Source organism: Hordeum vulgare, chromosome 2H (genome assembly GCF_904849725.1).
Source record: "Hordeum vulgare subsp. vulgare chromosome 2H, MorexV3_pseudomolecules_assembly, whole genome shotgun sequence".
NCBI lineage: Eukaryota > Viridiplantae > Streptophyta > Magnoliopsida > Poales > Poaceae > Hordeum > Hordeum vulgare.
Genome location: NC_058519.1, coordinates 116,846,731 through 116,870,138, shown reverse-complemented (window position 1 = coordinate 116,870,138; position 23,408 = coordinate 116,846,731).

Genomic DNA, 23,408 nt, shown 5'->3' with positions numbered 1-23,408 from the left:
CAAAAGCCTAAGCTTGGGGGAGTATGTGTTTCTCACTGACTTTATATTCTTGCTCACACTTTCACTTTGTTAGTCGGTGTTCACACTTTGCCACTGTATCATCCATGCTAGTTTATTTCTTTTTCTCGCTTTCTTCTCGTGTGTTTGTTTAGATTGAGAAAACCCAAAAATATTTCCCGTTCTTCTTTTGCTTGTTGGGAGCTTTCCCGTGTAAATAGTTTTTCTTTTTATTTGGGTCAAGGTATAAGACCATGGTTAAATGTCTAGTGGCTCTCGCATGCATATCTGTTTATCTGTCAAAGAGCCATATTACTTTGTCTTCTCCTTTGTGTTTGCTTGCAGATTCCAGCTTAGTCCAATGCACGAACACTCTTATTATTGTTCACATTGTTCGGTCGTGCAAGTGAAAGGGAATAATGACGATATATGATGAAGTGACTGAGCCTCGAAAAGCTGGTATGAACTCGATCTATTTTGTTTTTGTAAATATGACTAGCTCATCGTTCCTAATTCAGCTTTGTTGTGAGAGAAACATGTTTGCAATGACAACTTAGAGATCATAGTTTCTGATGCCATGCTTAATTAGCTAGGAGCTTATAATGGTTTGTCTTGGATGCCAACATGAGTTTTGAGATAATTATGATGTCGTATGATAGGATGGTATCCTCCTTTGAATGATTCAAATGGCTTGACTTGGCACATCTTTACGCATGTAGTTGAAACAAATCAACATAGCCTCTATGATATTCATGTTTATGGTGATTTATGTCCTACTCATGCTTGCAGTCAATGTTGGGTAATCTCAATGCATATTGATGTCTGTTTTCGCTCTCTAGTTGGTCGCTTCCTAGTCTTTTGCTAGCCTTCACTTGTACTAAGCGGGAATACTGCTTGTGCATCCACTTACATAAACCCAAAGTTGTTCCATATGAGTCCACCATACCTACCTATATGCGGTATCTACCTGTCGTTCCAAGTAAATTTGCATGTGCCACTCTCTAAACCTTAAAGAAATAATCTGTTTTGCATGCCCGAACCGCTCATGTGCTGACAAGGGGCGGTCAGTATCTTCCATGCTAGGCGTGTTATCCTCGATATGTGTTTATTTACTAACATTCACGAGAAAGGGGCCGGTAATTGGAATGCCCAATTCCATGCTCAAATCGAAAAGATAATTGCAAACAAAACTCCCCCTGGATTGTTGTTGGTATGGACGGCACCCGAGTATTCGGCTAGTCGTGGAATGTGATTGATCGGTGGTGGGGGAGTCAAAACTTTACTTTTCTGTTTGGGAACCGCCTATAGTATGTGTAGCATGGAAGATGGTGAAAACTCTTGGTCATCGCGTTGACAATGAAAGCATGCTACCCAAAATTATTTATCTCTGTCTTCAAAGCTTGAGCTCTGGCACCTCTACAAGTCAATGCTTCCCTCTGCGAAGGGCCTATCTATTTATGTTTCTATTGAGTCACCCTCTTCTTATAAAAGCACCAATTAGAGAGCACCTCCGTCATTTCTATGCTTTTCTTTTAATTGTTATTGAGTATGACTGTGACTGGATCTTCTTTGCCATGAATTACAATGTTCAGTCAGCCCTTGGTCTTTGAAGGTGCTCTACATTTATGTTTTGCGGTCTTAGAGAGAGCAAGCGAGATACCATGTGTTCATATTGCTTCATGATTGTTTTAATTGAAGTGTTGACGTTTGAAACTTATTATTATTGCTCGCTAGTTGATCATGCCATTGATATGAGTTTACCATGAGACCTAAATGTCATTGCTTATGTGGTTAGCTTAAGATCTTGCTAAAAATCTGAATATGAGTTAGACATAATTACAACAACAAGATCAAACAGAGTTCGTAAAAGTTTTCTTTTGTCTCTTTCAGTTTGTCAACTGAATTGCTTGAGGACAAGCAAGGCTTTAAGCTTGGGGGAGTTGATATGTCTCCATCGTATCTACTTTTCCAAACTCTTTTGCCCTTGTTTTGGACTCTAATTTGCATGATTTGAATAGAACTAACCCGGACTAACGTTGTTTTGAGCATAATTTCCATGGTGTTGGTTTTGCACAGAAATAGAAGTTCTCGGAATGACCTGGAAATTTACGAGGATTTTTTTTGGAATATATAAAAAATACTGGTGCAAGAATTAACCGGAGGTGTGGAGCGTTGATCCCACAAGCCCAGGATGCATGGGCCCCACCTAGCCGCACCTAGCAGGCTTGTGGGACCCTTAGGGATCCGCCGCCTCCAACTCCAGCTCTATTTAGTACCTTTCGTCCGAAAAAAATCAAGGAGAAGAGTTCATCGCGTTTTACGCTACGGAGGCGCCGCCACCACCTGTTCTTCCTCTGGAAGGCCGATCTGGAATCCGTTCTGGGCACCGGAGAGGGGAGATCGTCGCCATCGTCATTACCAACCTTCCTTCATCACCAATTCCATGATGCTCTTCACCGTTCGTGAGTAATCTCATTGTAGGCTTGCTAGACGGTGATGGGTTGAATGAGATCTATCATGTAATCAAGTTAGTTTTGATGGGGATTGATCCCTAGTATCCACTATGTTCTGAGATTGATGTTGCTACTACTTTGCCATGCTTAATGGTTGTCACTAGGGCCCGAGTGCCAGGATTTCAAATCTGAACCTATTATGTTCTCGTCAATATATGTGTGTTCTTGATCCTATCTTGCAAGTTGTAGTCACCTACTATGTGTTATGACCCGACAACCCCGGAGTGACAATAAACGGAACCACTCCTGGAGATGACCATAGTATGAGGAGTTCATGTATTCACTAAGTGCTAATGCGTTGTTCCGGTTCTCTATTAAAAGGAGAACCTTAATATCCCATAGTTTCCATTAGGATCCCGCTGCCACGGGAGGGATGGACAATAGATGTCATGCAAGTTCTTTTCCCTAAGCACGTATGACTATATACAGAATACATGCCTACTTTACATTGACGAACTGGAGCTAGTTACATTTCTCCCCATGTTATAACGGTTGCATGATGAATGTTATCCGGCATAATTATCCATCACCGATCCAATGCCTACGAGTCTTTTCCTACTGGTCCATGCTACGTTACTTTGCTGCTACTGCTATCAATGTTGCTACTGTTACCGCTACCGCTACTGATGCCACTTCTGCTACTGTTACCATTGCTACTGTTGCTACTGATACTTTGCTACAGATACTAAGTCTTTCAAGTGAGGTTGAATTGACAACTCAACCGCTAATACTCCAGAATATTATTTTTCTTCCCCTTGTGTTGAATCAACAAATTTGGGTTGAATACTCTACCCTCGAAAACTGTTGCGATCCCTTATACTTGTGGGTTATCAATAATCGCACCATGCTTGACACTTCTTGTACCGGTTCTTTTATGGAGAGAGATATTGACTTCAAATGGGATTTATTGGAAAGAATTAAACGCAACTCTAAATATTGGGAGTTTGATGAAGGTAAGGAGTCAGGTACGAATCTTAAGTTCAATTGCGTTAAATCCTTCGCTGAAACAAATACTTTTCATGATTTTAGCTCTAAACATGGACTTGACTCTGAGACAGTAGCTTCATTATGTGAATCATTTGCTGCTCATATTAATCTCCCTAAGGAGAAGTGGTTTAAATATCATCCTCCCATAGAAGTCAATGTAGTAAAACCCAATCCAGTTGAAGAGAAAGTTATTGCTTATAGTGATTCTATTGTTCCTAGTGCTTACATTGAGAAAACACCTTTCCCTGTTAGAATAAAGGATCATGATAAAGCTTCAACTGTGATACGTAAGGGCTACATTAGAACACCTACACCCCCTGAGCAAATTAATGTTGAACCTAGAATTGCTATAATTAAAGATCTCTTGGCCAATAATGTTGATGGGCATGTTATTCAATTCTATGAAGATGCTGCTAGAATTGCTAAACCTCATGCTAGAGAGAAACATAAACATGTTGTTGGCATGCCTGTTGTTTCTGTTAAGATAGGAGATCATTGTTATCATGGTTTATGTGACATGGGTCCTAATGTTAGTGCAATACCTCGATCTTTATATAATGAAATTAAAGATGAGATTGCACCTGTCGAGATGCAATCTATTGATGTTACTATTAAACTTGCTAATAGAGATACTATCTGCCCTGTGGGAATTGTTAGAGATGTTGAAGTCTTGTGTGGTAAAACTAAGTATCCTACTGATTTTCTCGTTCTTGCTACCACACAAGATAGCTTTTGTCCCATCATATTTGGTAGACCTTTCCTCAATACTGTTAATGCTCAGATTGATTGTGAGAAACAAACTGTTACTGTTGGCTTTGAAGGTGTGTCACATGAATTTAATTTTTCTAAGTTTGGTAGACAACCTCATGAAAAAGAAATGTCTAGTAAGGATGAAATTATTGCTCCTGCTTCTATTGTTGTGCCTCCTACTGATCCTTTGGAGCAATACCTACTTGAACATGAAAATGATATGCATATGGATGAAAGGAATGATATATATAGAGTTATCTTTGAACAACGTCCTATCCTTAAGAATAATTTGCCTGTTGAATTACTTGGAGATCCACCTCCACCAAAGGGTGATCATGTGTTTGAGCTTAAACAATTACCTGATACTCTTAAGCATGCTTATCTGGATGAAAAAGAGATATATCCTATTATTATTAGTACTAACCTTTCAGAGCATGAGGAAAAGAAATTATTGAAAACTTTGAGGAAGCACCGAGCTTCTATTGGATATACTCTTGATGATCTTAAGGGCATTAGTCCCACTCTGTGCCAGCATAAAATTAAAACTGATCCTGATTCCAAACCAGTTGCCGATCATCAACGAAGATTAAATCCATGATGAAAGAGGTGGTAAGAAAAGAAATACTAAAGCTCCTGGAAGGAGGTATTATCTATCTTGTTGCCCATAGTGATTGGGTAAGTCTGGTGCATTGTGTCCCTAAGAAGGGAGGTATTACCGTTGTCCCTAATGATAAAGATGAATTGATCCCACAAAGAATTGTTACTGGCTATAGGATGGTAATTGATATTAGGAAATTAAATAAAGCTACTAAGAAAGATCATTACCCTTTGCCTTTTAATGATCAAATGCTAGAAAGATTGTCTAAACATACACACTTTTGCTTTCTAGATGGTTATTCTGGTTTCCCCCAAATACCTGTTGCACAATCTGATCAGGAGAAAACCACTTTTACTTGCCCTTTCGGTACCTTTGCTTATAGACGTATGCCTTTTGGTTTATGTAATGCACCTGCTACCTTTCAAAGATGTATGATGGCTATATTCTCTGACTTTTGTGAAAAGATTATTGAGGTTTTCATGGATGATTTCTCTATTTACGGATCTTCTTTTGTTGATTGCTTGAGCAACCTTGATAGAGTTTTGCAGAGATGTACAGATACTAACCTTGTCTTGAATTGGGAGAACTGCCACTTTATGGTTAATTAAGGCATCATCTTAGGACATAAAATTTCTGAAAGAGGTATTGAAGTCGATAAGGCTAAAGTTGATGCGATCGAGAAAATGCCATGCCCTGCAGACATTAAAAGTACAAGAAGTTTCCTTGGTCATGCTGGTTTCTATAGAAGGTTCGTTAAAGACATCTCTAAGATTTCTAGGCCTCTCACCAATCTCTTGCAAAAAAATATTCCATTTGTTTTTGATGATGATTGTGAAGAAGCATTTGAAATACTTAAGAAGGTCTTGATAACTGCACCTATTATTCAACCACCTGATTGGAACCTACCTTTTGAAATTTTGTGTGATGCTAGTGATTATGCTGTTGGTGCTGTTCTAGGACAAATAGTTGATAAGAAATTAAATGTTATTCATTATGCTAGTAGAACTCTAGACAGTGCCCAAAGAAATTATGCTACTATAGAAAAAGAATATTTAGCAGTTGTGTTTGCATGTGATAAGTTCAGATCTTATATTGCTGATTCCAAAGTTATTATTCACACTGATCATGATGCTATTAAATATCTCATGGAAAAGAAAGATGCTAAGCCTAGACTTATTAGATGGGTTCTCTTGCTACAAGAATTTTATTTGCATGTTGTTGATAGGAAGGGTGCTGAGAACCCCGTAGCAGATAACTTGTCTAGGTTAGAGAACGTTGTTGATGACCCACAACCTATTGATGATAGCTTTCCTGATGAACAACTGAATGTCATCAATGCTTCACGTAGTACACCATGGTATGATGATTATGCTAACTATATTGTTGCTAAATATATACCACCTAGTTTCACATACCAAAAAAGAAAAAGTTCTTTGATGATTTGAGACATTACTTTTGGGATGATCCTCACCTTTATAAAGAAGGAGTAGATGGTGTTATTAGACGTTGTGTACCTGAGCATGAACAGGGACAGATCCTACAGAAGTGTCACTCTGAAGCTTATGGATGACACCATACGGGAGATAGAACTGCACACAAGGTATTGCAATCCAGTTTTTATTGGCCTACTCTCTTCAAGGATGCTCGTAAGTTTGTCTTGTCTTGGCTGAATGTCAAAGAATAGGAAATGTCAGTAAATGTCAGGAAATGCCTATGAATTATTCACTTGTTATTGAACCATTTGATGTTTGGGGTTTTTATTATATGGGACCTTTTCCAAAGTCCAACGGGTATACTCATATTCTAGTTGATGTTGATTACGTTACTAAGTGGGTAGAAGCTATCCCAACTAGTAGTGCTGATCATAACACCTCTATTAAGATGCTTAAAGAAGTCATTTTTCCTAGATTTGGACTCCTTAGATATTTAATGACTGATGGTGGTTCACATTTTATTCATGGCACTTTCCGTAAAATGCTTGCTAAGTATGATGTCAACCATAGAATTGCATCTCCTTATCATCCTCAGTCTAGTGGTCAAGTAGAGTTAAGTAATAGAGAAATTAAATTAACTCTGCAAAAGACTGTTAATAGTTCTAGAAATAATTGGTCTAAGAAACTTGATGATGCACTGTGGGCTTATAGAACTGCTTATAAGAATCCCATGGGTATGTCTCCGTACAAAATGGTTTACGGTAAAACATGTCATTTACCTCTTGAGCTAGAGCATAAGGATTATTGGGCAATCAAAGAGCTCAACTTTGATTTCAAACTTGCTGGTGAGAAGAGGTTATTTGATATTAGCTCAGTTGATGAATGGAGAACTCGTGCATATGAAAATGCCAAGTTGTTTAAAGAAAAAGTTAAGAGGTGGCATGATAAAAGGATACAAAAACGTGAGTTCAATGTAGGTGATTATGTCTTGCTATACAATTCTCGTTTAAGATTTTTTGCACACAAGCTTCACTCCAAATGGGAAGGTCCTTACATTGTTGAGGAAGTATATCGTTCTGGTGCCATAAAAATCAACAACGCGGAAGGTAATTTTCCGAGAGTTGTAAATGGGCAAAGAATCAAGCATTATATCTCAGGTACTCCCATAAATGTTGAAAGCAATATCATTAATACCATAACCCTGGAGGAGTACATAAGGGATGTTTACTGATACGTCTCCATCGTATCTACTTTTCCAAACTATTTTGCCCTTGTTTTGGACTCTAATTTGCATAACCTGGACTAACGCTATTTTCAGCAGAATTGCCTTGGTGTTGTTTTTGCGCAGAAGTAAAAGTTCTCGGAATGACCTATAAATTTAGGGAATTTTTTGTGGAATATATAAAAAATAACCGCTCAAGAATCAACCGGAGGGGTGGAGCTGAGAGCCCACAAGCCCACCAGGTGCGGGCCCCCCTGGCCGCGCCTGGAAGGCTTGTGGGGCCCACGAAGCTCCACCTCCTCCAATCTCAGCTCTATTTAGTCCCTTTCGTCCGGAAAAAAAATCAGGGAGAAGAGTTCATCGCGTTTTACGATACGGAGGCGCCGCCACCACCTATTCTTCCCGTGGAGGGCAGATCTGGAGTCCGTTCTGGGCTCCGGAGAGGGGAGATCGTCGCCATCGTCATCACCAACCTTCCTTCATCGCCAATTCCATGATGCTCTTCACCGTTCGTGAGTAATCTCATCGTAGGGTTGCTGGACGGTGATGGGTTGGATGAGATCTATCATGTAATTGAGTTAGTTTTGACGGGGATTGGTCCCTAGTATCCACTATGTTCTGAGACTGATGTTGCGACTACTTTGCCATGCTTAATGCTTGTCACTAGGACCTGAGTGCCATGATTACAGACCTGAACCTATTATGTTCTCGTCAATATATGTGTGTTCTTGATCATATCTTCCAAGTTGTAGTCACCTACTATGTGTTATGACCCGGCAACCCCGGAGTGACAATAGCCGGAACCACTCCCGGAGATGACCATAGTATGAGGAGTTCATGTATTCACCAAGTGTTAATGCGTTGGTCCGGTTCTTTATTAAAAGGAGAACCTTAATATCCCGTAGTTTCCATTAGGACCCCGTTGCCATGGGAGGGATGGACAATAGATTTCATGCAAGTTCTTTTCCCCAAGCACGTATGACTACATACGGAATACATGCCTACATTACATTGACGAACTGCAGCTAGTGACATATCTCTCCGTGTTATAATTGTTGCATGATGAATAACATCCGGCATAATCGTCCATCACCGATCCAATGCCTACGAGTTTTTCCTACTGGTCCTTGCTACGTTACTTTGTCGCTACTGCTGTCACTGTTGATACTATTACTATGCTGCTATTGCTGTCACTATTGCTACTGGTTACCATTGCTACTATTGCTATCACACTACTCTGCTACTGATACTTTTCTACAGATACTAAATATTTTAGGTGTGGTTGAATTGACAACTCAACTGCTAATACTTGAGAATATTCTTTCGCTTCCCCTTATGTCGAGTCAATAAATTTGGGTTGAATACCCTACCCTCGAAAACTGTTGCGATCCCCTATACTTGTGGGTCATCAAGACTATTTTCTCGCGCTGTTGCCGGGGAGGCATAGCTATATTCTGTGAGTCACTTGGGATTTACGTCTGCTGATCACTATGAGGAATCAGAAAGATCCAAGAACTAAAGTCTTGCCCTCAACTATGAGGACAGGTAAGGAACTGCCATCTAGCTCTGCACTTGATTCACCTTCAGTTATGAGTAAGTTTGCGACTCCACCTCCTCCTAGAAATCTTGATATGTTGCCTGTTCTTGATGATGCTACTTCTCCTGTCCATGATGCTTATGATGATGCTATGCTTGATATTGCTTTGCCACTAGGTGCTTTCCTTGATGCACAAATTGCTAGAGTAGCTGCTAGATGTGATGATACTTCTGAAACTGTCGATACTATTGAAGTAGAACCTACTCTTTTGCCTGTTAGAACTACCTCTCCTAGATATGAATTTCCTGATATGCCCGAGGGTTATGTTATGGAAGGAGAGATAGCTTAGGACTTTCTTACTTGTAAGGATTGCTATGATGTTGAGAAATTACTTCTCAAGTGGAAAGAAAAATCTTTGAACGCTAGGATGAAATACGACCCGAAGTTTGCTACTTCGCCTATCTTTGTGACCGATAAGGATTATGAATTCTCTGTCGACCCTGAGTTAATCACTCTGGTCGAATCTGAAACGGTTGTAGCCCATCTTACCAAACTGCACGATAGAGCCACCCTATTCACGAGTGAGGAAAAGATCTGCCAGTACTATATCCTTAAGCTATTTCCTTTCTCGCTAAAGGATGATGCTAAGACTTGGTTCACTTCTATTGCTCTTGGTTGTGTGCGTAGCCCCCAGGATATGATCTACTACTTCTCTAAAAATAATTTCCCTGCCCATAAGAAGCAAGCTGCCTTGCAGGAAATATACAACTTTGCGCAAGTTGAACAAGAGAGTCTCCCACAAGCTTGGGGGAGGCTCGTCCAGCTACTGAATGCTTTGCCTGATCACCCTCTTGAGAAGAATGAAATACTTGATATCTTCTATAATGGACTAACCGATGCTTCTAAGGACCACCTAGATAGTTGTGCCAGTTTTGTTTTTAGGGAACGAACCGTAGAACAAGCCGAGATCCTATTGAATAATATATTGTGCAATGAGAATGCTTGGACTATTCCCGAACCACCTCCTAATCCAACTCCGAAGAAAAGAGGCATTCTATTCCACAGTCCTGAAGATATGCAAGAAGCAAAGAAATCTATGAAAGAGAAAGGCATTAAATCTGAAGATGTCAAAAATCTACCACCTATCGAAGAGATCCATGGTCTTGATAACCCGATACAGGTAGTATAGGTAAATTCTCTTCGTAGATTCAATGAGAGTGATATTCCTTTTGATAAACCTGCTAGCTTATGCCTGGATGAATTTGATAACTTTGTTACCAAACAACAAAGTTTCAATGATTATGTTAGCACACAATTGGAATAGAATGCTCGTATGCTTAGTCATTTAAGTGCTTGTGTGGACAAAAACGTCAATGATCTTAAGCTTCTGAGTAAACATGCCTCTATGGTTACTACTAAAGTAGAACAAGTACTTAAGGCTCAAAATGACTTGCTCAATGAGTTGAATGACAATTCTGTCAGAGTCGTCACTAGAGGCAGTAGAATGAACCATGAACCTTTGTATCCTGAGGGTCATCCTAAGAGAATTGGAAAAGAATTGACTATTGTCAAAGAGCTGCCCTATCACATATAATGCTGAGTCATCTAATTGACCGACCCTTGGATTTCTTCAACTTGTGCTCTGTAGTAAACTACAATACTTATGGATTTCTCCGTCATATGGATTTCTCAAGGATATATTTGTCGGGTTACATTGCAAGCACGGTCAAGGATTTCTTTTATCACAAAGGCATCATCAGCTCACAGAGTGGATATGATTTTATTCTACAATGGAAGGAATAACCCCGACTCGCTGCAGGCACACAACCCGGCACTTGGGGGCTAAATTATTCAAATTAAGATTACATCAAAGTATGAAAGTCCCATGTCGCTGCAAGCATGCACCATGACACTTGGGGGCTAATGCAAATCCGCTTTTCAAATCATCACATCATCAACAGACCCGCCTACATGTCGATTTTTATTGAAGCATGGATTCAAGGAAGAACCGGCTCATCATTTTTATAATGACCCAGTCCTTGGGGGCTACATATTGATGCTCAAGGTTCCATCATCAGATCTACAAAGTCCCTGCTCAATATTGCATAATGACCCGACCCTTGGGGGATACACTATTCAGATCATAATTTCTAAAGTCCCAGGTTGCTGCAGGCAAGACAACCCGGCACTTGGGGGCTACAGCACTAAGATGTTTCATAGATCATGAGGTTCAAGTTGAAGACCCGGCCCATCACACACTGATGACCCGGCCCTTGGGGGCTACAAGTAATATGGATATATCAAAAAATTGAAGAGCACATTTTATTTCGTCATGGAGGTGAAGTATTGGGAGACCGGCTCAACATCACATGGATTTCTTTATCCCCAATAATTCGATATAGTCAATTTGAGTTCACTTGTTTGACGGGGCATTACCAATAATCATGACCCGCTATTAGCAATCATGACCCTCCATTGTCAAACATAACCCGCCGAAGCAAGAGACGCTGGTTCAACATTGTGTAGATTTCTTATTCCCCATATTTTCATCAAGCCAAAGCATTGGAGGCCGACTCAATGGCATATGTACTTATTTTGCAAAGGACATGGAACTGCAAGATGATTGTGAAAATGACTCATTCATATGGAGAAGAGACCGGATTTCTGAGGAGCCACTTCATAAACCAGCCAAGGGAGAGAGCCGGTCACTTAGCATATTTGCAATTCTTATTTTAGGATCTTACCATGAATAAATTCAAGCTAACATGGTGGCTAATGTCGGGGATATACCCTGCGGTATGACTCAGCAATCCATTTGTAAGTAGCCCGGGACTCAGCAATCTGTTTGTAAGTAGCCCAGGACTCAGCAATCTGTTTGTAAGTAGCCCGGGACTCAGCAATGTTTTGTAAGTAGCCCGGGACTCAGCAATCTGTTTGCTAAACTTAAACGATGTTGCTGCTACACCTACGAGTCCAAACGATGTCTCTATCTCTGATGCCGAAACACAATCTGTTGATGAACATGAGCCTAATGATAATATCGATACTGATGTTCATGTTGATGCTCAACCTAGCAATGATAAGGATGTGGACATTGAACCAGTTGATTTTGATAACCCACAGCCTAAGAATAAGAGATATGATAAGAATGACTTCGCTGCTAGGAAGCATGGTAAAGAAAGGGAACCATGGGTTCAGAAACCCATGCCCTTTCCTCCCAAACCATCCAAGAAAAAGGATGATGAGGATTTTGTGCGATTTGTTGAAATGGTTAGACATGTCTTTCTGCAAATGCGGTTGACAGATATCCTCAAAACATCTCCGTATGCAAAGTACATGAAGGATATTGTGACTAATAAGAGGAGGATACCTGAGGTTGAGATTTCCACCATGCTCGCTAATTACACCTTCAAGGGTGGAACTCCTAAGAAACTAGGTGATCCCGGAGTGCCCACTATACCTTGCTCCATTAAAGGCAACTACGTTATACGACCTTGGAGCCGGTGTTAGTGTTATGTCTCTCTCTCTCTCTCTTTATCATAGACTTGAACTGGATAAGTTGACACCCACTGAAATCTCTCTGCAAATGGCCGACAAATCAACTGCTTTCCCTATCGACATTTGCGAGGATGTGCCTGTTCTGGTTGCTAACGTTACTATCTTAACAGTCTTTGTTATTCTGGATATTCCCGAGGATGATGCCATGGCGGTCATCCTTGGAAGACCCTTTCTAAACACTATAGGGGCTGTTATAGATTGCAACAAAGGCAATGTCACTTTCCATGTCAACGGTAATGAGCATATGGTGCACTTTCCGAAGAAACACTATCGAGTACACTGCATCAATGCTATCGAAAAGACTTCATCGATTCTTATTGGGAGCTTTGAATGCCCTAAACCTCCTATCAAGATGAAGTATGATTTGCTTGTTGGGGATATCCACATCCCCATTGAGGTAACCTAGTGACTTTTCGAAAATTCTCCGTTTCCTTTTGCGATTTGAAAATGTTTGTCAAGGAGACTTGATCAACCTCATTGACGGATTTCTTTCGATGACCATGGGATGGATGAATCGAGGAGTCACAAACCTCTGATCCAAGCTTTCACCTTCGGTTGCTTAGAAGAAAAATGATAGATTAGCTTTAGTTTTCCCTGTTTTCTACTAATAGCGTCCCGTTGAAAAGTACCCCGAAAATAAAAGTTATTCGAATGTCCTGAAAATCAAGAATTATTTTTTCTGGAATTTTTGAAATTTTTTGAGACGGAGAGCTAGTCAGGGGCTGCACCAGTGGGCCACAAGCCCTGGAGGCGCGGGCACCCCCTGGTCGTGCCTACCAGGCTTGTGGGGCCCACGTGTACCCCCTCCACTCATTCTAGCTCCCATCTGCTTCTCCTACCTCCAGAAAAAATCGTTTTGCAGCTCAAACCCATGTTCTTGCTCTTCTTGCTAGGATTTTCGATCTCCTTGTGCAAAGCACCATTCACCAAGCTGTTTTGGGGAAATTGCTCCTTGGTATGTGACTCCTCCATTGGTCCAATTAGTTTTTGCTCTAGTGCCTTATACTTCGCGTATTTTTGCTGCCTTGGTGACCCTGTTCTTGAGCTTTGCATGCTAATTTTAGCTGGTCCCAAGTAGTTATGATGCATGATATGTCCTCTAGGCACTTGTGGGAGTAGTTGCTACGAGTTTCGTTGGGCCTTGTTCACTTTTCCTTAGAGTCAGTAAAATTTCAAAAAAAATCAGAGATATAAAAGGGAAAAGATGAGGAGGTTCTTAAGAGGCTCTTCAAGCCGTGACCCCAAGGATGATGGGAATGAGAAGAAGAAACCCAAGTATCCGGTCCCCCGAGTTGCAGAAGTTCGAGCGTGCGAGTGGCCAAGCGATGTGTTCTTAAGCGCCGCCGGACTTTATGAGGACTTTTACTACTTGGTGGAGAACACAGGCCTTACAGACTTCGTTGAAGATAAGTGTCCGCAATACCTCCTCCTCAGTAATATTTCCGTGCAAAGCTTTAACTTCTATCCAATGAATAATTCTCCTATGGTTGAGTTCAAATCATATGATATCCCCTAGTGCATGTCACTCCAGGATTTTTGCAATGTTTGCAAATTGCCTTTTGTTGGGGATATTCATGAACCTCGTCCACGGGACTTGGAGGCTTTCATAGATACTATTATTGTAGGAGAGGAGAGAGGAGTGGCTTGCGCTAGAGCTGCTAGCATACATTTTCTCGTGCTTCGGTACTTCTCATTATTCGTTGGAAAATGTTTGATTTCTAATGGGAAAGCTGGGGCCTTTAGCTCCCCAGATCTTGCGGTTTTGCGCGAAGCCCTTTATAATGACAAAACTCATAGCTTGGGCGCTATAGTAGCTCAACGGTTGAACATGAACCGTTCTAAAGGCGTTGTCTATGGAGGTATCTATGCTACTCGTCTTGCTAGACATTTTGAGATACCCATTAGACTGGACGAGGAAGAAGAGATTCTTCTTCCTGAGAGATATCTAGATTGGTTCGCCATGACTTCCTTGATAGAGATATAAATAGAAGGATGATTGATAACCTGGTATTTAGTCAGGGTACTCGTGAGGCTATTACCTTGCCTGCTCCTTCTTTGTTCAATCTTCATACAGACAGGTACATTAGTATGCCCTCGGACATCTACGCATATTGGGGCATAGCCCAACCACAGGTGCCCGTGCCCGAGCCACCAGTCGAGTACCAGACGCCAGTTTATCAGTGGGAGCCAGAGGAGCTCACACAGCAGTGGCACCCTCAGTACACTCCGGAGTACCCCGGAGCTGGTCATTTCCCTCCTTGGGAGTAGACCAACTTAGGCCAAAAGCCTAAGCTTGGGGGAGTACGTGTTTCTCACCGACTTTATATTATTGCTTACGCTTTCACTTTGTTAGTCGGTGTTCACACTTTGCCATTGTATCATCCATGCTAGTTTATTTCTTTTTCTCATTGTCTTTTCGTGTGTTTGTCTAGTTTGAGAAAACCCAAAAATATTTTCTTGTTCTTCTTTTGCTTGTTGGGAGCTTTCGCGTGTAAATAGTTTTCTTTTTCTTTGGGTCAAGGTAGAAGACCATGGTTACAATGTTTAGTGGCTCTCGCATGCATATCTGTTTATCTATCAAAGAGCCATATTACTTTGTCTTCTCCTCCGTGTTTGCTTGCAGATTCCAGCTTAGTCCAATGCACGAGCACTCTTATTATTTTTCACATCATTCGGTCGTGCAAGTGAAAGGCAGTAATGACGATATATGACGAAGTGACTGAGCCTGGAAAAGCTGGTATGAATTCGATCTATTTTGTTTTTGTAAATATGACTAGCTCATCGTTCCACATTCAGCTTTGTTGTGAGAGAAACATGTTTGCAATGACAACTTAGAGATAATAGTTTCTGATGCCATGCTTAATTACCTTGGAGCTTATAATGGTTTGTCTTGGATGCCAACATGAATTTTGAGATGACTATGATGTAGTATGATAGGATGGTATTCTCCTTTGAATGATTCAAGTGGGTTGACTTGGCGCGTGTTCATGCATGTAGTTGAAACAAAATCAACATAGCCTCTATGATATTCATGTTCATGGTGATTTATGTCCTACTCATGCTTGCACTCAAAGTTGGTTAATCTCAATGCATTTTGATGACTGTTGTCGCTCTCTAGTTGGTCGCTTCCCAGTCTTTTGCTAGCCTTCACTTGTACTAAGCGGGAATACTGCTTGTGCATCCACTTCCATAAACCCAAAGTTGTTCCATATGAGTCCACCATACCTACCTATATGCGGTATCTACCTGCCGTTCCAAGTAAATTTGCATGTGCCACTCTCTAAATCTTCAAGAAATAATATGTTTTGCATGCCCGAACCGCTCATGTGGTGACAGGGGGCTATCAGTATCTTCCTTGCTAGGCGTGTTATCCTCGATATGTGTTTATTCAGTATCACTCACGAGAAAGGGGCCGGTAATTGGAATGCCCAGTTCCATGCTCAAATCGAAAAGATAATTGCAAACAAAACTCCCCCTGGATTGTTGTTGGTATGGACGGCACCCGAGGATTTGGCTAGTCGTGGAGTGTGATTGATCGGTGGTGGGGGAGTCAAAACTTTACTTTTCTGTTTGGGAACCGCCTATAGCATGTGTAGCATGGAAGATGCTGAGAACTCTTGGTCATTGCGTTGAAAATGAAAGCATGCCACTCAAAATTATTTATCTCTGTTTTAAAAGCTTGAGCTCTGGCACCTCTGCAAATCAATGCTTCCCTTTGCAAAGGGCCTGTCTATTTATGTTCTTGTTGAGTCATCCTCTTCTTATAAAAGCACCAATTAGAGAGCACCTCCGTCATTTTTATGCTTTGCTTTTGACTAATATTGAATTACAATGTTTAGTCAGCCCTTGGTCTTTGAAGGTGCTCTGCATTTATGTTTTGCGGTCTCAGAAAGAGCTAGCGAGATACCACCTGTTAGTACTGCTTCATGATTGTTTTGATTGAAGTGTTGACGTTTGAAACTCATTATTATTGCTCGCTAGTCGATTATGCCATTGGTATGAGTTTACCGTGAGACCTAGATGTCATTTGCTTATGTGGTTAGCTTGTGATCTTGCTGAAATTCTGGATACAAGTTAGACATAGTTGCAACAACAAGATCAAACAGAGTTCGTAAAAGTTTTTCTTTTGTCTCTTTCAGTTTGTCAACTGAATTGCTTGAGGACAAGCAAGGTTTTAAGCATGGGGGAGTTGATACGTCTCCGTCGTATCTACTTTTCCAAACTCTTTTGCCCTTGTTTTGGACTCTAGTTTGCATCATTTGAATGGAACTAACCCGGACTAACGTTGTTTTGAACAGAATTGCCTTTGTGTTATTTTTGCGCAGAAATAAAAGTTCTCGGAATGACCTGGAAATTTACGGGGATTTTTTGTGGAATATATAAAAAATACTGGCACAAGAATCAACTGGAGGGGTGGAGCTGAGAGCCCACAAGCCCACGAGGCGTGGGCCCCCCTGGCCGCGCCTGGCAGGCTTGTGGGGCCCACGAAGCTCCACCGCCTCCAATCTAAGCTCTATTTAGTCCCTTTCATCCGGAAAAAAATCACGGAGAAGAGTTCATCGTGTTTTAGGATACAGAGGCGCCGACACCACCTGTTCTTCCTCTGGAGGGCGGATCTGGAGTCCGTTTTGGGCTCCGGAGAGGGGAGATCATCGCCATCGTCATCACCAACCTTCCTTCATCGCCAATTCCATGATGCTCTTCACCGTTCGTGAGTAATCTCATCGTAGGCTTGTTGGACGGTGATGGGTTGGACGAGATCTATCATGTAATCGAGTTAGTTTTGACGGGGATTGATCCCTAGTATCCACTATGTTTTGAGATTGATGTTGCTACTACTTTGCTATGCTTAATGCTTGTCATTAGGGCCCGTGTGCCATGATTTCAGATCTGAACCTATTATGTTCTCGTCAATATATGTGTGTTCTTGATCCTATCTTGCAAGTTGTAGTCACCTACTATGTGTTATGACCTGGCAACCTCGGAGTGACAATAGCCGGAACCACTCCCGGAGATGACCATGGTATGAGGAGTTCATGTACTCACCAAGTGTTGATGTGTTGGTCCGGTTCTTTATTAAAAGGAGAACCTTAATATCCCGTAGTTTCCATTAGGACCCCGCTGCCACGGGAGGGATGGACAATAGATGTCATGCAAGTTCTTTTCCCTAAGCATGTATGACTACATACGGAATACATGCCTACATTACATTGACGAACTGGAGCTAGTTACATATCTCTCTGTGTTATAACTGTTGCATGATGAATAACATCCGGCATAATCATCCATCACTGATCCAATGCCTACGAGTTTTTCCTACTGGTCCTAGCTATGTTACTTTGCCGTTATTGCTGTCACTGCTACTACTGTTACTCTGTTGCTACTGTTGTCACTATTGCTACCGGTTACCATTGCTACTGTTGCAATCACACTACTCTGTTACTAATACTTTTTTGCAGATACTAAATCTTTCAGGTGTGGTTGCATTGACAACTCAACTGCTAATACTTGAGAATATTCTTTGGCTTCCCCTTGTGTCGAATCAATAAATTTGGGTTGAATACTCTACCCTCGAAAATTGTTGCGATCCCCTATACTTGTGGGTCATCATTTACCAGCCTGTTTCAGACTCTGAAAACGAAGAGGTATGTGATACGGTAAGTAAAACGACTCCAAAACTTTTCCAATAGCAATTTTTCTCCGTTTTGGAATATTTAAAAAAATAGAAAAATTTAAAGTAGTCCGGAAAGCACACGAGGAGGTGACAAGCCTGCCAGGCGCGCTCCTACCCCCTGGGCACGCCTGGGGGGCTCGTGAGCACCTCGTGTGTCTCCCGGACTCTGTTTTCTTGTGGAATACTCCTTATGGTTGGTACATATTCATTATATAATCTCCTGAAAGGTCTGACCCTCGTATCACGCAAATATCCTTTGTTTTCGTTTCGAGCTGTTGTGCAGACAGATCCAGATCGCTATGGCGTCCCCAAAATTTCCCAAGGACAAGTTCTTCAAGAAGGTCATAAATCCCTACCTCGCACAGGTGCTGCAACACCCTCAATATATCGAGATGCATGAGGGGGTGTTGCACATCTGTGATGTTGAGGGGCCCAAGAGGATCGAAAGCGTAGAGGCGAGGCTCGAAGCAATGGAGCAGCAAGTCTTCAAGTGCCAAGGGATGGTGGAACGCGGACTCAACGCCAACCACATGATGATCACGGAGTTCACCAACAAGCATAAGATTGATGCCAAGGACATCGGGGAGCACCTCTTGAAGCTCTATGACAGAATCGATCATCTCCGAGCCCAGATCTAGGACCTGCAGAACCAAAACTATGAATATGAGTATAGATTTAAAGCAATGCGGTTGGTTGCAGATTTGAGGATTCAGGAGACTCGATCATCTTTCCATGATGGAGAACCTATGCCTTGGAAGAAGGATAATCAACCCCAGATTCCAACAACTACACCACCATCACCCCCGAAGGAAGACAATTAAACATGGGTATAGGAACTCCCCTTGGCTTGTGCCAAGCTTGGGGGAGTTGCCCCGATATCGTATCACCATCACATCTTTTGCCTTTACCTTTATCTTAGTTCGATCCTTTTTTGGTAATATATTTTTCTAGTAGAGTAAAGTTCTTAGTATGATATAGGCTTGAGTTTTGCTTTATGTCACCCCAATGTAATCGAGTTCGTGAGTTATATAATAAGGAGTGTTTTAGTTAAGGGCCTTGCTTCATGTCATGATCTAAAGAAAAGAATAATAAAAGAACAAAAGCATGAAAGGTCATGTGATGATCTTATGGGAAGTGATGGCTTGACATATGAAAGGAATGTTGATTGAAACTTGTTGTGGGTGGAGAAACGTAGACCTTGGTCATTGTTGCAATTATTAGGAAGTAATAAAGAAAGAAGGTTCAGATATAAATATCTCATTTTTGACACCGTCTATCATTGTGAACACTCATTAAACTATTACATGCTAAGAAGTAGATGTTGGACAAGGAAGACAACGTAATGAATTATGTTTGCTTGGTTCCGAACAATGTTATATGACTAGGGATCCCTTAGCATGTGATGCTTGCTTCCACCTCATATCAGCCAAAACTTCCGCACTAAGTAGAGATACTACTTGTGCATCCATAAACCCTCAACCGAGTTTTTCCATGAGAGTCCATGATGTCTACTACGCAACCTTCTCATTGTAGACGTTGTTGGGCCTCCAAGTGCAGAGGTTTGTAGGACAGTTGCAATTTTCCCTCAAGTGGGTGACCTAAGGTTTATCAATCCGTGGGAGGCGTAGGATGAAGATGGTCTCTCTCAAGCAATCCTGCAACCAAATAACAAAGAGTCTCTTGTGTCCCCAACACACCCAATACAATGGTAAGTTGTATAGGTGCACTAGTTCGACGAAGAGTAGGTGAAACAAGTGCAATATGGATGGTAGATATAGTTTTTTGTAATCTCAAATTAAAACAGCAAGGTAACTAGTAACAAAAGTGAGCACGAATGGTATCGCAATGCATGGAAACAAGGCCTAGGGTTCATACTTTCACTGGTGAAGTTCTCTCAACAATGATAACATAATTGGTTCATATAACTAGCCCTCAACATGCAACAAAGAGTCACTCCAAAGTCCCTAATAGCGGGGAACAAACAAAGAGATTATTGTCGGGTACGAAACCACCACAAAGTTATTCTTTCTGATCGATCTATTCAAGAGTCCGTAGTAAAATAACACGAAGCTATTCTTTCTGTTCGATCCATCATAGAGTTTGTACTAGAATAACACCTTAAGATACATATCAACCAAGACCCTAATGTGACCTAGATACTCCATTGTCACCTCAAGTATCTGTGGGCAGGATTATACGATATGCATCACACAATCTCAGAATCATCTATTCAACCAACACATAGAACTTCAAAGAGTGCCCCAAAGTTTCTACCAGAGAGTCAAAACGTGTGCCAACCCCTGTGCATAGGTTCCCAATGTCACGAACCCGCAAGTTGACTACCAAAACATACATCAAATACTCACATGAATCCACGTGTGCCAACCCATATGCATAGGTTCACAATTGTCACAAACCCGCAAGTTGATCACAGCAGATAGACACGTGCAAGACATACATCAAGTGTTCTCAAAGACTCAATCCGATAAGATAACTCCAAAGGGGAAACTCAATTCATTACAAGATGGAGAGGGGGAAGAACATCATAATATCCAACTATAGTAGCAAAGCCCATGGTACATCGAGATCAAGACATCTCAAGAACACAAGAGAGAGATCAAACACATAGCTACTGGTACATACCCTTAGCCCCGAGGGAGAACTACTCCCTTCTTGTCATGGAGATCGCCGGGATGATCAAGATGGCCACCGGAGATGGATTCCCCCTCCGGCAGTGTCGTGGGTATAAGCCTGACAGTAGATGTGTAGGGTACGAAAAGGATGGGCAGAGCCTTAGCTACGGCGAGGTTGTATGAGTTCAGGCCCCTCTACGGTGGAGGTAATAGCCCTACGTCTCAGTGCTCAGGGAGCTTGTTGTCGAGTGGAAATATGGAATACCATGAGTTGCTAACCCCTCTACCAGCAGGGGAGGGTGGCTTATATAGAGTGCGTTGTCCTCCACAACGGTTCCGGTACAAGGGTGGAGTAGTGGCAATTGAATGCGTACGTTACAGGTATCGTACGCCCTAAATGCTAATAAATGCACCTAGAAACGTACGACCGTTTCCCTCCAGGGGGGTTACGATGTACCGAGTGGTATCCAGTCGGTTAGCTTGATATCCTCCGAATGCTAGTCTCCGACTGGATGATCGAGGACCTGTTACCGACTGGATGATGGGGACTCCTTAATTCAGTCGGAGCTGACTAAGGGCCTTGTCCTTTGTGAGGGGTAGTCCTTGGGTAGGACCTACAGGGCAGGCCTACGACCCTACCCTAGGACTATAACCCCATCATTAGTCCCCGAATGGATTGGGGTTGGAACGACGAAGCGATGTTTGAAGTTTGGATCCGACTGGAGCGGACTTGGCTTGGGTGTTGCTTGCCTCGATTCATTTTATCTTTTATGACCAACGATCCAAGTGGAAATCTCCGTGGAATAAACTGTCGGAAACCGAGTGTATTCATGGTATCTCTTGACGCGACCCGTCAACTCACAGCAGCGGATTTTCCAGGATCTTCGAATTTCGGTTTCCACGCGCTCAGCAGGGATGACGCCAGCGCGCTCGATTAGCGTCTGACGCCTCGATTCTCGCGCCTTCAACTCCTCCACTGATATCTCCGCGGCCGGTCGGGGGATAAGGTTTCGAGGCCACCTGCCAGCGACCCAGTCGGAACCTTACTTAAATCCCGGCGGCAAGGGTTTTCCGTTACGCCCGCCGGATCTTTTGCCGTTGCTTCGTCCTCCTCGCCTCCTCCAGCGCACCTAACCTCCCCACTCCTCCTCTCTCTCCGCGAACTCGGAACTTCCGCCATGACCAAGGGTCAAACCAGCAAGATGGAGGTGAGGAAGAAGAAGGGGAAGGCGGCGGCTCCTGCTCAGCGGCGGCAGCGGCCATTGCCGGCGGGGTGGATTCAAGGCGACTTCCTCCCCTCTAATGCGATGGAGGGGGATCTGCTGCAGCTGGTGGAGGACGGGATGATCGTCCACAAGTCTTGGAGGCTGCCGGCTGAGAACGAGGTCGAGCCGGCACCCCGGGAGGGGGAGCGCGTCTTGCTGCTCAGCCATGTCTACCGAGGTTTCTCCCTGCCCCCGCATCCTTTCTTTAAGGGCATCATGAACCACTTCGGGGCACAGCTTCACCACTTTCCTCCGAATGCTATTGCCCATATCTCTGCTTTCATCGTTATGTGCGAGTGTTTCATCGGCTGCCCCCCCCCATTGGGGGTTGTTCAAACATATATTCTCTGCTAGATCTCAGACTATCAAACGACTCAGCCAGTCGGATGATAAAATGCATCTTCTCCAACTCTGCGGAGGTTTAGATTTCCAGAAAAAGAGTCGGAGTAGTTATCGTGCTCTTCAGCTGAGCGAGTCGGTCAGGAACTGGCACACGACGTGGTTCTACTGCCAAGACGTCGCTTGCCCGAATGCCTCGACAGGGTTGCCTCCTTTCAGCTTAGATCGTCCCGCTCCACCTAAGCAGCTCGCGCTCACGAAGGCGGAGAAGATCGACATCCAGCCCCTGGTTGACGCACTCGTTGACGTCGTCAGAAGGGGAGTCACCGGCATGGATTTGATGGAGACTTTCCATGGTCGGCGCATACAACCACTGCAGGCTCACGACCACGCCATGTGGCATTACGTGGGGCCTGAAGACTCCACTCGGACCAACGTCTTGAGCGTGACCGAGGAGAAGGTGGCGTCGTGGGTGCTCCAGATCACAGGCGCCCGCGAGAATCCCAGAGGGTCTCAGTGAGTGAGGGCTTTCAGCGCGGACAATCCTCCTCCGAACCAGGTGAATACCATTTGTCGAGTGCACATATCTGTTTTAGTTTTATCGCTTTCTTGAATCTCTGCCTGTCGTTTGATGTCGCCGAGTGTTTGTCACGCAGAAGTGGACCAACTGGTTTTCTCGTGTCTCGAACGGGGACCCGGACGAGGAGGAGGAAGAAGGCAGCCAGGAAGGCAGTGTGGAGAGCGGCGAGTATGTCTCCGACAGTGGGGAGACGGAGGAGGAGTCTGGTGAAGAAGAGGAGGATGACGAAGAGCAGGACTCGCCGCCTCCGCTGCCAGAGCACCGGACCAAGCGCCGACATGAACCTGCGGTTCCTTCGGCCCCTCCGGCATCCTCGAGTGCT